The sequence below is a fragment of the Gadus morhua genome, chromosome 7, assembly GCF_902167405.1.
Source record: "Gadus morhua chromosome 7, gadMor3.0, whole genome shotgun sequence".
In the NCBI taxonomy this organism is placed as follows: domain Eukaryota; kingdom Metazoa; phylum Chordata; class Actinopteri; order Gadiformes; family Gadidae; genus Gadus; species Gadus morhua.
In genome coordinates this window covers 20110266-20125384 of record NC_044054.1, presented here as the reverse complement: position 1 = coordinate 20125384, position 15119 = coordinate 20110266, and positions in this window count along the sequence as shown.

Here is a 15119-nt window from a genome sequence, read left to right as displayed (position 1 = left end):
TGTGGAGCAATGCAATACGATGGGTTGACAAACTTTGAACAAGCGATGCTCGCCACACACTTTATTTCTTTGCAGCCAGCTAATCTCTGGGGGGAGTTGTCTGTTGTTACTTAAATCCCTATAGTCTGGATTATGTCTTTTCATAGACGTTTTAACTCTATTATCGGCCCTGGCTCGGTTTAATCTCGACTGACTCATCGTGCAGCCAGTTTATCTGCTTTTGGATATCAACATTATCTGCCTGTCTGTAGTTGTGCAACAAGAAATAATTAAAATGTTGGACTGGAATGACGCTTGACCTCAGTAGCGTCATTCCAGACGCTACTGAGCGGCTGAAGGAGAGCCAAATCCTTTCCTCATCATCGCTGCCCCACACACACACACACACACACACACATTTACATTTAGCAGACGCTTTCATCCAAAGCGACTTACATCAGTTAATACACACATTGACACACCGACGGCAGAGTCAACCATGCAGGGCGACAGCCAGCTCGTCAGGAGCAGTTAGGGTTAAGTGTCTTGCTCAGGGACACACCAACACTCAGCTAGGAAGAGCTGGGAATCGAGCTCTACCTCCTGAGCTAAGCCGACCCACACACACACACACACACACACACACACACACACACACACACACACACACACACACACACACACACACACACACACACACACACACACACACACACACACACACACACACACACACACACACACATATTCATATTAATTTAATCTGACCTGTGTCACTCATGGGTCTATTTTTTAACAATTGGCTTTGCATTGTTTTCATATCGTTTGTGTTTGAACTAAGTACAGACTGTGTTTCAGTTCTCAGTCTTCATGAATTTAAAAACACCACCCCCAGAATTCCATTGATTGATCTTCAAAAGTCCAGGCCATTTCAACTTATTTTATTCCTCAGATCTTTGTGTTTATTCCATCAATTCGACTCAACAAGATCCAAATTGAACTAAATACTGTCACACAGCTACATTTCCTCTAGATATTCATGTGTAAGAATAATCATCATTACCCTTACTTTGCCATCTTGTGTTCAACAGATTACTTACTAAACATAACCCTGTCCTGTCATGTGTTCAAACACACACACACACACACACACACACACACACACACACACACACACACACACACACACACACACACACACACACACACACACACACACACACACACACACACACACACACACACACAGGATCATAGGATATAGGCCTCCCACCGCTGGGTCAAGCAGGACTTCCTTGTTCCGTTCCCAGAGCTAATAACAATGTTCTGTCCTTGATGCTCACAATGTTTGGCCCAAATCGAACAACCCATCACTCTGAGCACCTTGAAGTACCACGGATGTCTTAATGATTGTTGACCTCCCTCCACGCGCATGTATTACTGTAAACCATATTCTAAAGGTTGATCTTCATAAGTCCCAGAAAAATCCTATCAGCAGTTAGAATCAGGCGGAATTATCGCAAAAAAAACGTAAAAAACATTCCTTATTCATGATGCAGAAATAAACAAGGTTTCTTCGTATTACTTTCAAATGTCTATTGCACAGAGTTGACCAACAGATACATTTACATAATTAGCCATCACAAAACATCCCAGGGTCCTAACTTCTACAGTAGATTAGTCAGGGTATCATGGACGACTTTAAGAGTCCCGGTCACTTCTAGTGAAGAGCGGGGTTCCATAGGGATCAACGTTGGGCCCTCTTCCCCTTTCACCGTACACATCCTCAATGGGATGTGCTGGTCCCATGCGGATGCTACCCATCTACTTCCCAGTTATCTCAGCATGTCACACAGGCATCTCTCTCTGCAGGGCACCCAGCCACCTTCAACTTAACCCTGTTAGGTCAATCACTCCAACACAGCATATCAGTCTGGCTCTTTATCATTAGTATCATCAAAGTCTGTTTAGTACACTAAATGGATACAGGTTTTGTTTTGTGTATTATTTTGTTTATATTTGACAGCCATGCCATCTTTTCACTTGACGGTGTGACAAATCAATTCTTTGAATCTGCAAATCCTGGAGTTAGGATGGCTCGCAGGCTTTTACAAACCTTTTTTTTTTTTATGATTTATTTTTGCACTTTTATGCTTTATGAGGGATTGAGATACAGAGGAAGGTATGGTAGATAGAGGGGAGGACATGCAGCAAAGGAACCCGGGCAGGAATCAAAACCAGGACTGAGCCTTAGTGGTACGTGCACTACCCAGTGAGACCTTATTGTGTCCGTCGGCGGATCATGCTTAAGATTCCCATCAGTAAATCCTCAAGAACATCAGACAGTACCTGTGCTCTCTGCCCAAGGCCTAGTACAGCAGAGTCCCCCCTTGCCAGGCACACGTCATCTCACTGCCATCTCTACTGTCCGGTGCTCTGCCGGGCTGGTGTGCCAGTGCGCATCGCCAAACTCCTGCAAATGATTCAAACTGGAGCAATGCTTGTGGCCTTCAACCAACCGAAGCGTGCCTCGTCCTCATTGTGCTCCAGTGGCTTCCTGTAGTCGTATCGAGGCGTTTGATTCATGCACCAGATCCTATGATGACTGCTTTCAGGGCAGCCACTGGAACCGCATCCACCCGTGCCATATCGGTTAATAGTCCATAAGAACCAACCTTCTCTCGGCAGCCAGTAGAGTTCTGAGTCCAAAGTCAACTGTCTTCCTTCCTTGTTTGCCGCAGCTATGTACATGTCTGCCTAAATCCTTCAGAACTAAAAATAAAACACTTGAAGGCTCAGTTATCCCAAAACTATTGAGTTGTATCCTTTTTTTTTGTTTTAATTACTGTTATGATGACATTTTAAGAAACAGACAGTAAAGAAGAGGATTCCATAGTATGGAATGCTGTACTTGCAGTCTCAAAAGCCATTTTACTTTGAGACAACTTAGCTTTACTATTCCGGACATGCCTTGAACATAGAGCAGCATTCTATTTAGAGAAAAACTAAATAAACACTTTACTCCCACACCAGTACAACACTGTTAATTCAGCTGGAATTGAGAGACCTTGCCTGCAGCTCTTAAATTCCCCATTATTGATTATGTGCTTTGACTGTTCTGAGTCTCCAGCAGAAATACCTGCAGACAAAAGTGTCTGCTAAATGATGTTCAAAGAAAGATTGCGCTTTCATCTAACATCACACGATGAATGCACCTCCCAGGTCACGGGTGAATATCTACCTGTGATGTTCAACTCCCCACCCAAGGAACTGCTTCCCTCACTTTATTCCCTGGAAGGATACACTTTGTGTGTGCTTTCACACCTCGAGGCACGATTGTGGCTCTAGCTGTTACTACCTATTTACAGTCTAATTATATAAATGGATTCATTGTGTCTCCACCGTGCTACTAGCGATTTAGCATATACAGTGAAATGAGACGTTTGATATTAGAACGGATAACTCCAAACCATGCTTTATTTGTTTCCTACAATTTCATGTCAGCTTAGCAACACTCTGGTGTTGATATATTCATTGGCAACAAAATTATGTTTGGGAAAAGCTCTTGCCACTATTCCAATATAAGTTTTTCAATTTGGAACAGTTAAAGAGTTACCGAGGAAGCCCTCATCGACAGGCCGGACAGCGCCCGCAACGTCCAGAACTTCAGGAGCGCACGGACCATAGGGTGACTCTTGCTCATTTAGCTAAGTGGGTTGACCACCAGATAATTGCGTAAAATAAATTGCTCTTTTAAAAGGTTATCTATTGCCTGACATTGGGACCACACGAGTGGAATATTAAACTACAGCTTGTTAAATGATTGGGCCGGACCCGTGGTGGCATCGGGTCCTCTGTTCAGCCGTGCAGCGGTAATTGTTTAATTTTCTTCTCCTCTCAGTGGCAGCCCCTGATGGATAGATTTTTTTCCTACAGATAAATTGGTTTATAAGCCCCCCCATGAACCCCCCGCCACCACTCCTCTACCTCGCTCCGTCTCTTTCGCCCTATACCCTGAGAACATCACGGAACACATGGGAAAAGAAGGAGGGGCGGGGTTATGTCAGCACTGCGAGAGAAGCTGGAGGTAAAGTGAAAGTGAAAGAGCTAGATGTGTAAAGGGTTAAGGGGGAGGAGTGTAGTGGGTCGGGGAGACATTGGACGGTTTTTCTGGCCCGGAGCAATCACAGCACCTAATACCTCTGAAGGTCTTCGGAGCTGTTGCTGACCACCCGAGGGTAGCTGGAGAAAATAATAAAATGTCATCAGGTGGGGGCTATAGGCAAAGTTATTGAACATCACTGATGCAACTTAAGCCACTGGGGGCAATTGACTGCTGGAGCATAGTGATATAGATTTTCACCCACACAAGCACACACACACGCACGTACACACACACACACACACACACACACACACACACACACACACACACACACACACACACACACACACACACACACACACACACACACACACACACACACACACACACACACACACACACACACACACACACACAAGCACAACCACACACAACCTGTAAACTCATTCATGCTGCCTTAAGGGAGAGATTTATATTTTTTTAAACGAGGAGAATAGAGGAGGGGAATAGTGGAAAAATTGCATCATTAGTCACCGATAAAGATGAATTAGATGTCAGGATTTCACTTGTTCTAGGAATGAATGTCTCTCTCTATACATTTTTTTTTCTTTTTCGCTTTTTGCTGCCTGGGAGCACACTTTAAAATTTGCATCGTTTTTTGTAAGACAAATAGAATGAAGAAAAAAGGCAATTAGAAGAGGAAATATAATCAGAGAGTAAACAACCAAGTCAATTCAACAAGAGACCAAATTAAAGATTTTTGTCACGGACCCTATAAGATCGATTATTCTCTCTGCTTTCTTTGTCATTCAGCATTTTATTCCGCAATTTAGAACGTTCTACTCCCATTCTAAACAGATGATTTGTAATAATTGTTTGTTTTGTTTTGCCATACATTGAAGACACCAAGGGAAAACATTAAGTCACAATTTACTCTAATAAATGACATCCATGTTCTCCATTGCTTTCGGTCTGGCTCGTTTAATTGTGGAATAATATCCCTGTGAAGTTACTGGCAAGATATTTTTTAAGTGGTATCTGAAGGCCTTCTTTTGAAGACATTAGTCATCATTATTATTATTATTACAACATTAGTAATTGTTTGTACGTCGGGCTATTGTAAAATAACATAAGTATGTTCTTTTGTTTTGGAAAGTGTCTGAATGTTTTGGTGTTGTATTAAATGAATGTCTTAGTTCTTATGACTTATGAGTGGACCCCAGGATGACTACAGCTGACAACAACAGCCTTTTCAGCTCAGGGAAATAAACACATAACCATATCAAGTGGTTGAAGTAAGTGGTAACAGTCACAAGCAATACATATGTCCTGGTTTGATGTGAGGGATAAACTCCCAGTGGAGATGCACTGTGAAATGTATTGACGTGTATTATACCCAGCAATAAGACTTAATGCTTTGAGGAACATGACACTGCATTCCTATGTCTCAATAAACTGTTCTATTCTCTCTTGTCTGTCATCACTGAAAGCTCTATTGTTTAACGCATGATCGACTCGTCAAAATATTTCTTTATTCATTCAGAATACCTACCTCGAAGACAAAGAGTTTATAGCGTAACTTAAGAAGGATTTACAAACACAGAGTTGTCACTGCTTATCTCCCAAGAGCTTTGCTGCGTGTCAAGCGATTGTCAGCCTCAGCCAACCAGAGCAGTTAAATATGAAATAATGAGACTGTCAGACTATCACCTCATAATCATGGCAGCTTTCTGCTTCCATTGCAAACGGAGCCATATCACCCGGGCCGTGACATGCTACTGGAGAAACGATCGCAAAATTACAAAATTAGCAGGGGTCAGGGGTCATTTTGCAATTGTGAAATGTTTACTGTGCAGAGGCAAGGTTTAAAAAAAGGCTTTGACTTCACTGGAGTTATGATAATCTCACTATGTTGCCTGGACCAGAACAACCATTCGTGATTTGACTGGTAATGAGCTTCCATTTGATTAGAAAGCAATAGAATATGCAAAGTAAAAAATAATATTACACACAATATTTCCCATTGAAGTAATTGGTTTATAATGGAATTATGGAAATATGAATATGTAGATAAATATGTATGTACCATTTATTTACCCTAACCCTAACCCTAACCCTAACCCTAACCCTTGCTCTAACCCTAACCCTAGCCGAATGATTCTGTTTCCTCTGGTCCTTTGATGAGTTTGCTGCACTGTGTATGTGACACCCATGGCCTACATTTACATAGGTCAATAAATGTGCCCGAATCAACTCTCTGGTCAAATTGATGTTGTGTGTGTGTGTGTGTGTGTGTGCGTGTGTGTGTGTGTGTGTGTGTGTGTGTGTGTGTGTGTGTGTGTGTGTGTGTGTTTGTGTGTGTGTGTGTGTGTGTGTGTGTGTGTGTGTGTGTGTGTGTGTGTGTGTGTGTGTGTCTGTGTGTGTGTGTGTGTTTAGTGTGTGTGTGTGTGAGTGTGTGTCTGATTCTGAGTGAGATTGACAACTCACACCAAACTAATGAGAGCCCACACTGTACACCTATCCTGTGAATAGATTTCCACTGACATCACGGGAATGACTAGCTCACTAAGACACAGGCAATTAACTATGTAATTAGCCGAAGCACGCACCATTAGGTCCAGCTTTTAATAGCACATTTACTCAACAAAGTGACGTACTCTGAAAAATAAATGTGCAGAAAGCCTTATTTACTAACGATCAATAGAGCATGCCTTCCCCTTTTCTATTTCCAGTCCCTGTTCTTGTGGCTTAGCAATGGCTAGGAGAACTATAAAGCGTTTTTTTATTTATTTATTTTTACTCTAAGAAGCTCAAGGTTGCCCAGGGGACTGTTGTCATCGAAAGATAGTCTCTCTTCCAATAATTGTGTTGCTAAGGAGAGATCCGGCAATGGACATATACTGTATAATGCAGCCACATGTTTTTTATGAATTGTAAACTTGGGTCTACCAGTTCTTTGACCCTACTCCAATGTCACTTCACCGTGGCGGCTGAGTAGCTGTAATGTATGCTACTACAGTGGAACGACTGTTGTATCCCTGAATACGCCGGCCAGGGGCTAAGTGTCCATCTATTAACTCGGAAGAGACTCCCTGTTTCTCACAGGGACAATACAGGCTGTTATCCAAAGTGACATAAACACCCTACACACATACACTGTGCACACATAGACACACTCACACACAAAGACACACACACACACACACACACAGACACACACACACACACACACACACACACACACACACACACACACACACACACACACACACACACACACACACACACACACACACACACACACACACACACACACACACACACACACACACACACACACAAGCAGCCATTAGGTAGAACCTTCTGAGCACCGACCAGTGGATAATTCTGTCTCTCATCAGCTCTCGCAGTCGATGGTACCGCAGGAGAGCACCGTATTACAAGCCGGGGGCGGGGGTAGGGGTTGGTGGGTGGTGTTAAGTCGTCCATAGTGGAACGGACCACCCACGGGCACTTTATAACAAGCGGCGTCATCCAGTCTCTATTATTAGTGTGTGATACGCAGGGGGCCAAAAAAAAGACCCATAAAAGCTGTGGTACTCGGCATGTCGTAAGCGACGGGGCCGACACGCTAACAGCGATGGACAGAGGGTGAAACCGGAAAGCTATCTGTGCAAAGTAAACACAAGAGGCCGAGCTACACGACTGGCTTTATAGCAGGAGGCGGGCAGGAGAATGCTTCAGCCGAAACTGAAACCTTGAGGTAAACATACACCTGCAGAACCATAGCAGATAGGAGTATTACAAAGGTAAACTCGCTATGTGATGAGAACTAGGTGTTGCAAAGTATAACCATGACAGATATTCTGTGAGTGCCCTGGATAGGAAAGCCATTCGCTCCCACACAGCACTGATAATACAATAATAATGTAATAACTTAAGAAAAAAAAAAGCAATTGCTTAAATTGAAGTGAAATTGAAGCTGACCGTTCTGCATCCAGCCACATCCGTAATATGATTATGGATATGAAAACGCATTATGTCGCTGTCTGGTGAAACTCATTCAATAAGTGTAGCGCATGCAAACCTCTCCGACCACAGAACACTGATTACCAAACGTTACATCAGCTCTTTCGGATGAGTCCAGTATGAATGCAAGGGGCAGAATTCAGGCTTAATTTTATTACATGCTTCCGCATAATGGTGATCATGCGCTGGCTGGGCAGAACACATCTATGGTATCTGAAAGATCACATTAATGCTGACACGTGTGACGTTGATCGAGTTAGCGCTCCGTACAACATATCAACACCTTTCCTCCTCCACCATCAAAAAAAATGCCAAAAAAGGTATATTTGGCTGGTGCTAGTGTGTGTAGACGCAGGATAAAATGTCTTGTCTTTTTTTCATTTTCATTTTGAAAACTGCTGCAACCATTGCAGTAAGGCCCCTGACAATATTGTCTTCTTATGGCATTTTCTGTTCGGTTATTAGTTAACTGCTTTCACTATTTTGCCTCCTTTTCCTATGCACTGGTGCGTTAAAGAAAAGGTTGACCACATTTAGTTGGATTGTCATGGATTTGATCATATTCATATTCGGTCCGAAAGATTTTATTTGGTAAAGAAAATAGCTGACGTTTTGTTGTGCTTTAACAACAACATACAAACAAACTCAACTTTTGTTGCTCATATTATGCATTGAATTGTTCACCGAAAAGTGGGAGCAGGAAAGCGTACCGACCAATAATGAAGTCACTGCGGCCTGATGTTCTGTTAAAGTGAGCTGCAGGCCGAGCCAGTAAATACTTGAACTAGGCGGCCAATTATCTCCTGAGCAATCCTCCCTCTACCTTTGTGCCACCCTAATGTCCTGTTTTGCTTGAAAGTACACCACATTGAGGAGCGAGATCCACTGAATGTCGTTCCTGGTTGTCTTTAATGGCTTGCTGTAGTTTGTTGGTAAAGATGCTGAAACTGTGAAATTGGACATATATTTATATGTGTTTTAGCAAGTGAGGTGTAAAACTATTGTTATTATATCTTATAGATGGTTTAATTGGTGGGCATCCTTTATATGTAATTCCATGACATAAATTACGTCAGTATACATATTTATATCATTGTATATCATGCATAGACAGTGTTAATAATAATCCAATCTTAATAGCTATTCATATTATTATGGTGAAGTGGAGTGATTTAGTGTGGCATTATTTTTATTTCCTCCAAAAAGAACCCTCACAAAATATATTTTCAGTGAATTTTGCATCATTATGCCGATCGACTGAGCTGCTAGGATCCTTTCCCTCAACAACACAATAGGTGAACACATTGCTCTGATATGAGTCACTGCTGAAAATCAAAGAGAAAGAGCGAGAGACAGAGAGAGAGAGAGGGAGAGAGACAGAGAGAAAAATACAGAGTGTAAAAGATAGAGGCAGAGTGTGGAGGAGAGAGAGAGCGAGAGAGTGAAAGAGAGACACAGAAAGAGAGAGAGACAGAGAGAGAAATACAGAGTGTGAAAGATAGAGGGAGAGGGTGGAGGAGAGAGAGCGAGAGAGTGAAAGAGAGAGCGGGTGAATGGAGGAGAGAGGAATAATAAAAAGCCCCAGTCACCATGTTTCCTTTATAAAAAGCCGAGCACCCCAATGGCAAATCCGAGGATATACAGTCCTATACATGTAATTAAATCTGCTTTATTAAATCAGGCTTGAGGTCTACTAACGTTATTTACGATGGGGGGAAACGCCATATAAAAAACACAATTATACAAAACGTAGGCTTGGTTTGAATGGGTTGAATCCCGGCTGAATGTACACTTAACATTGATGATGCTCGGAGGAGGAAATGACTGGGCTTCTGAGAGCCCAGTCTGAGAGCCCAGATGTATTAGTTGAAATGTACGTCCAGGGGAACAACAAGCCTCATTAAGGCGGGTGGGTGGAGGAGGGTGGGGAGGGAGGGAGGGAGGCACTAAAGAGAATCCCCTCCTCAAGATGACATCTGTCACGTCTCTCAGAGGACCCCCCCCGGACACAGGCGGGAGGGCGAGGGCCTGACGGCCTTCATTCTCCTGCGACGCCCGACTGTACTTCTACGCTCTGTCAGTGGCGCTTTCACCTTCCATTGATTGCTGTTTTCCATGGCAACATTGGAGCATGTGAGTGTCATTAAAGTTGGCCATCTGTGCGTTTAAATAATGATGATGATAATGGGAGAGCTTTTGCCTGTTTTGCTACCGCCTGCTCACAAAAGATGAACAAAGGAAATAGCATCATAATCGCCCAAAATGTGAGTGACACCTTTCCCCCCCCGTAAATGCTGATCGGGACTTTCTGCGTCACATTGTGTGTGTAAGCTGAGGACACGGAGGGAGTGCTAAGCAGTTTTAGAGGTGCTAGGCAGTGTGTGCTGACAGACACCTATTTGTGTGGGCTCAGCTAGGCCCACAATTATATGGCCTAATACGGTGGTTAACATCGCAGCCTTTAATGTCACACATTTATATCAGGTAAACCCTGTTCATGTGGACATAGGCCTAATCTAAGAGTATGGTATAAAAGGTTTTGGTTAGCCAGTATTCACATTCCCTCCTCTTTTTTTTCGTGGCTTGAGATTATTTCCTTGTGTTTTTTGAACCTTGCTTGGTGAAGATTTTGACAATATGAAACATATCATCTCAGATATCTTTTCCGCCCCCTCAATTTCACCTTTGCTACCCAGCCATTTTTCTATTCTCCTGCCATGTACGGGCAATTATGGGGGAAAATCAATGTGAAGGTGGTCCTCCCAAGGAGGTTGTTTTCTGTTCTGCTAATGGCTAAGAGGGATATGTGTGCTAGCTCAGAGAATATTCCGCCCCAGAGCCGCTGGTAAGCCTTTGAAAAGAACTCTGAACCAGGTGGTCACCAGCAGGAAGTCTGCAGAACACATCGCTCCCACAAGCTCTTCTCATTAATAGAGGCCTATTTAACAAAGGGAACAAAAAAAACTGATACATTATCCAGCAAATCTGAGAACAAAGTGCCTCTGCAATTACTCTACGGGAAATGTTATACAAATATGTTTTTACTTTAATTCATACCCTCTATTGCGAATGGTAAACACATGATTCACTGCCTGCAACATTAATAATACGTAGATTTGTGCTCACACAGCAACTTCCTTTGATACGATATCTCTATTTACTCTCCTCAACCCAATGCTTCTCTCTGATCCATTTTGATGCGCTTAAGAAGCGGCTCTGTGCGATCATGGTGATGTCTAATAGCACGAAATGAAAACGTAAAAAGGGTTTTTCAAAGTGCCAAAGTGTCGCAGGAGAAAAACAGGGTCTGGAGTAAGATCCCCTTAAAGCTGCAGATGCATTAGGACTTGAAAGGCTCAATAAAAGGGACATTGGAGACAAGGAGGGCATACCGAATGAGGAGTCTATTCAACACCGGATTTCAGAAGCTAATGTTTTCTGTGACGGCTGTTTGGTTTAAGAGGTTTAACATTATCAGAGGGCCGGTAATGAATGGGAGACGGACACTTCAGGCGGCAGCCCAAGGACTGTTTGTCTCCCTCTAGATTTGAGTCACTCTGCTCGGTATTCATCACATCAGGAATTAGCTAGGGTCGGCTGTCATTACACCGAAGCCATGAAAGGTAATCAATCTGTGTGCAATGCCCAAGGACTATCTCTCTCTCTCTCTCTCTCTCTCTCTCTCTCTCTCTCTCTCTCTCTCTCTCTCTCTCTCTCTCTCTCTCTCTCTCTCTCTCTCTCTCTCTCTCTCTCTCTCTCTCTCTCTCTCTCTCTCTCTCTCTCTCTCTCTCTCTCCCTCTCTCTCTCTCTGTCTAACTAAGGCAGGGCCCGAGTGATGGATGGAGAAATTAAAGAAGATCATACACAAGACGTCTTTGGAACAAAAGGTGGGATTGAGGGAGTGCAACCAACCAACCAACCATACAATCTACAGGAGAAAAAAAACAACAACCTAAACGCGAAGAACAAGCTAGGAGATGGATTGACCGGTGTCTGCGGCAGTGACACCACGGCTATTCTGAAAATACAAAGTGCACCGACGTTGTTTTGGACGCGCACGATACGACAGTGCGGCGTAATTAGCCTAGCCGCGGTGAGTGCACTCTGTCATCGTAATTTGAAGCCACGAGGGACAGCTCTGGTGGAGACATAAACAGTATGTGTCATTCTGTTCCTCGGAGAGACAGCGAGAGAGAGAGAGAGAGAGAGAGAGAGAGAGAGAGAGAGAGAGAGAGAGAGAGAGAGAGAGAGAGAGAGAGAGAGAGAGAGAGAGAGAGAGAGAGAGAGGCGGAGAGACACAGGCTCTGACGCAGGGCCGCATGTAAACATGAGCTGCGTTCTGTCACACCACTCGGCTGTGGGCCACTCTCGGTGCTTCGATGTACGCAACGGACAAGACAGGACTTTATTTTGACGGAATCCCTTTTCCACTCCGAAACCCATTGTGTACAATGCCTCCTGCATGCTAACAACTCGGGAATCTACTGGTGATCCTATTGTTATTCTGGATCCATCCACTTGTTAGGATCGATGATAACCAAAGAACAAATCGACACTGAATAAGAGATTTCCGAAGGTTTACCGGGTAATAAACGGCACCTCCTTTGTGGAGAGCTGCTGAAACTTGGCACATTGCCTCCACATTGGATCCATTTTAATCATGTCTGGACAGCTTGGTAAAGCAATGTTTGAAGGTTGTTTTTTTCTCCCCCCCGTACAAAGAATTCCTTTTATATAACATAACACCGGCACGGAGTGATTGGTGATTTGAAGCGAGGAGTCTCTACGCAGGCCCATCTATGATTGCGAGTTTGGCATCAGCTTTTTAGTCCTACAGCTTTTGCATTTAAATGAATATACAGTGACCCTGCCTGGAACCATCAAAGTATGGTCTTTAATGGGGCGGAGAAAAGGTGGCGCAAGAGAAGCTATAACCTTGGAGGACAAGGAGGACACTGACTTTCACCGGGCCTTGCTTTGCGGCCACAGTTACTGAAGGCTGAGCTCCGTGAAAAATGAATCTGTGTCAAGGTCTTCTCCTTCATATGTGTGCCACACTACAGAACGGGACGTCTGGGGTCGACCTGCGGTACCCATGTGCTTTCTAATTACACATGTGGAGGCTTTAACTTTGTGATACTCTTCAGAATAGCTGCTTGAACCGCCTGTCTGTCTCTCTCTCTCTCTCTCTCTCTCTCTCTCTCTCTCTCTCTCTCTCTCTCTCTCTCTCTCTCTCTCTCTCTCTCGCTCTTTCTTTCTCTCTCTCTCTCTCTCTCTCTCTCTCTCTCTCTCTCTCTCTCTCTCTCTCTCTCTCTCTCTCTCTCTCTCTCTCTCTCTCTCTCTCTGTCTCTGTCTCTCTGTCTCTCTCTCTCTCTCTCTTCTCTCTCTGTCTCTCTCTCCCTCTCTCTCTCTCTCTCTCTCTCCCTCTCTCTCTCGCTCCATCTCATGGAGCTCTACTGATTCATTAAAAAGTCAATTGCAGTCAAAAGAGGCCAGCGCCTGAGATCGCAGGCTAATTAAGTGAAGGCACTAAAACCCAGTTTGAGCTGTAAACATAGACGCTTCTGCAACTCACCCCACTTAACAAGCCAACAAGCTGTCATAGCCACCTCCAACACCAACGCTTATTTTATCCCATGCTTTTTTAACTTGCCTTACTTGGTGGGTTCCAATTTTCCCTCACCAATCAACATTAATTGCAATGCCGTTGAAAATAGGATCTTTGTGAGGATCCCAGCTGTGTCACAACATGCTGGCGTTTGCAGTGTTGGCAAAGTGTGTAGAGTATGGGTTACATTTTCTTACACGGTTGTACTTAACTTTGCTCTGGGAGATGGATGATGTATAGTGGAACCTTTCTTGCGCCACCTACCCCAATGTGTGTCACTTCTGAGACAACGAAGACGTAAGAGTTTCACCTAAATCATAATTTGCTACCAAAAAGAAATGAATCTATTCAAGTGTGCCAACGTGTTCTCATTATGGTAACAGGGCTGCTGTAGTAATAGCTGATTTAATCTGCAATATATCATGCTGGTGGCTCTTTGGTGGCCCATAGCTTACACCAAGCCTCTGACAAATATGTCCTTATTGTATCCTCCTTTCTTACAGGTACTTCAAAAGAGAATTATAGCACCTAATGGTAACGTACTGTAGCTAAAAATAGCCCACGTTAGACCAGCACTTATGAAGAACTGTTTTCATATAAAGGTGTCTAGTCTATTAAGAAATGGATCGGCTATAAGCCCCAAAAAATACATCACAGCAAAACTCTTCAACTATTAAATAACAATGACAACTGTGAGCTACACTTAAGCTTTCAACAAAATGACAGAGTAGTAGGAAATAAATGCATGCTTGGATTCCAGAATAGCATCCGTGTCTAAACTAACCAAACATTACACATGTGGGTGTTGCTGTGTGTCTTTGGTGGCTACCAATAAATATCCCCACCGTTTAGCAAACAAGATTTGTTGTTTTCCTTGAAAATGTGGTTAACATCAACTCAGGTGACTCCTAAATGGCTCTGGTGAGATGGATTGTAGACTTTGTTGCTTAGAAGCCCTATTAATGCTGGGATGCCTGCGGCTGTCGTTACTCAAGGAATTTCTGCTAGCTCAGAGCCCCGTTCGTTTTTTCCCCCCTCCTGCATATGTTAATTAGAAAATGAAATACTTTTGAAGCCTTGAGCGACTTACAACCTCATCTTTTATTTAACTGAGCCTATTAAAGCAGGCTTGAGTTAGATAAGTGTGTGAGGTGAAGGTTACCCAAGATTATAGTTTACTGTGTGATTGTACCCTGGGAAAATCTGCGATGTGCAATTAGGTGTCCTGTCGATAAGGTGGTGTGATGTCCGCAGAGGTCTTTCGTCTTGATTTTCTGTAATTAAGGGTTGGTGGGCTTTTTTTCTTCCTCTGGTTGATCTATGGCTTTCTCTCCCCTGAACAAGAGAGACAAAGAGGGGCATGGAATTACAAATGCATTATAAACAATTGACAACTCG